We start from the raw sequence: 2,321 nt of genomic DNA, 5'->3' as shown, positions 1-2,321 counted from the left end.
ACATAGACAAAAACAAAACAAAACAAAAACGAATCCCAGCACTTATGGAGTTTACTTACACACAAACATAAATCAGAACTTACTAATCAGTTTATACTTCAATAGGGAAGAAGAGTATTAAGAAATTTTTTAAATAAATGTCTTGCAATATACAGACAAAGTGCTATTTCAAGTTCACACTTTAAAATTCTGATGTTAGAAGAGGAGTGGATTATTTCCAGTTTCAAGGATCAGGGAAGCCTTCATGGAAAATAATGACTCAGCTGAGACAAGTCTACAAGTGTAGTCTAAGCTATGAATACCTAATACATAATTAAATTTATTCTATTACAAAATTTAAAAAAATGAGGTAAGTTTAAAATATAAAGTGCACAATGTATGGACATGACAGAGCTTCGACCTGAAAAACTTAACAGCTCAGGAATCACAAGGAAAATAAGCCCAAGTTTGATTGCCTTCCTTGTTTCCAAATAATTATTAGTTCTGATTTTAGACCATAATGACTTTTCTCATTAAAAATATATTTAAAATTTTGCAGTGGGATAAAAATTTTATAAAATAGAAACCTCTTATTCTATATTTGCATTGTTAATTCTAAAGTCACAGGGCCAGATTAAAAGGCTTTTATTTTTATAAGCACTTGGAGCTATAAACTAAATGAACTAAGTAATCTTTTCTGCACAGTTATTGAGTGTCTTCATTTCTTTTTTTGGGGATGTGAAGATTATTTTCACATTATAAAATTTGTGTTAACGAAATATCCTTTCAATTTGCCTAGACTCTGAAAATTTTAGTCTCTGCAAAAACTTAAAATATCATAGGTAGAAATCACCAGCCAAATCTCTTTCAGTATATTCCAATGAGGGTTTTTTTCTTTGCTTTACAATTTATTATTTTAAATAAGTGAGAAATAAGAAATGGTTTCTAAATCACTCACTGTGCTCCATCAAGCTTCTCTCTCCTTCATTCTCAGAACGAAGTAAACAGATAAAATGCACAGGGATACTCGTAATTACAGATTATTAAAGTCTGAATCCTATAACTGTGCTTACTTCAAATATTTAAAATAAAGACTCATCTGTAGGATCTTTTTTTTTCTTTAGAGCCCTGCAATTCTCATTATTTTTGCTAGTTTTTCAAGTACACCGCTGCTCAAGCTATTTTGCAAGAAGTAGCAATTATGATGAAGTTAATTCTATGGAAAAGTTCCTCTTAAATGTTGCTCAAATCAATGTGTCAACTCTAGAGGGGAAAATCCCCAAATGGAGATAGTAGCACAAATTAAAAATTTTATGTTTGTCTTTTTTCTAAGTAATTGTTACAGAATATTTCAAGAAAACACCAGGAATAGAAGTAAACACAGATATTTAAACTGAGTTCTTTAAAGTCTTTAAATTCAATATATAGGGTTTAAATCTAATGATATTTTATTTACCTTTAGTTTGCTTTGAAATATCTTCTAACACTGACTGATCATCTAGTAATTTGACATTTGACATCGGTTTTTAAATTTTGACATTTTTGTTATCTTTTTAAAAATCTTTTACCCATGAATTCTGTATTATGGTAATAATTTCTTATCTAAGTTCATATGAAGCATAAGGAGCTGATCTAATAGAAGGAAACCATTTGTGAAAATAAATTTTGTTACTTGGAGGGTAGAGACAAATTTCATATCATTTTCAGTCAGGACATTGTCTTGTATTAATGGTCGGCATCGGTAAGGGATTCCTTTAGAGTACATTTTCACTTTTATTCTGTTTTCCCCACCAACTGTTACTTAGCTGTGGCATTTAAATGAGCTTTCTTTTCTCTGATATTGGGTATGCGAATCCAGACTATTCCTCCCTGCTTTATTTTCCAGTGTCAAGCAATAATCCCTTTCCCTCTTGCATTTCATAGGACTTTCTGAAGTTGTCTAATCATTTCATTGATATTCCCAGTACTAGTCCTTCTAAAAACTAAATTCCACAAATTTTTGTAGGAAGCTACTCAGTGTCCTGTTGTAACAAAGGTAAAGAATGGTATAAATAGATTAACTTCCTTTACAGCAGTGGAAACAAAGGCCAAGGAGGTGACAAAAACTGACTCGGGGTCACAGCAGGGTCAGCTACCTACACAGAAAACAGGCACCATTGTGACATCCACCATATACAAAGATCAATAGATTTATAGGTAAACAAGTTATTTAAGTGCAGCTTTTAATTCAAAGGCACAGCCAGGGACTTTGAGCTCTTAGAACAGGATGTGGTTCATGTATCTTCATAGGGGTGGGAAGCCAGGAGGATTTATGGCCAGTGACCACTGCTCCTTACCCGTAG

The sequence above is a fragment of the Pteropus medius genome, unplaced genomic scaffold, assembly GCF_902729225.1.
Source record: "Pteropus medius unplaced genomic scaffold, Ma_sr-lr_union100, whole genome shotgun sequence".
NCBI classification, from domain to species: Eukaryota; Metazoa; Chordata; class Mammalia; order Chiroptera; family Pteropodidae; genus Pteropus; species Pteropus medius.
Note: the sequence above shows the minus strand (reverse complement) of the source record.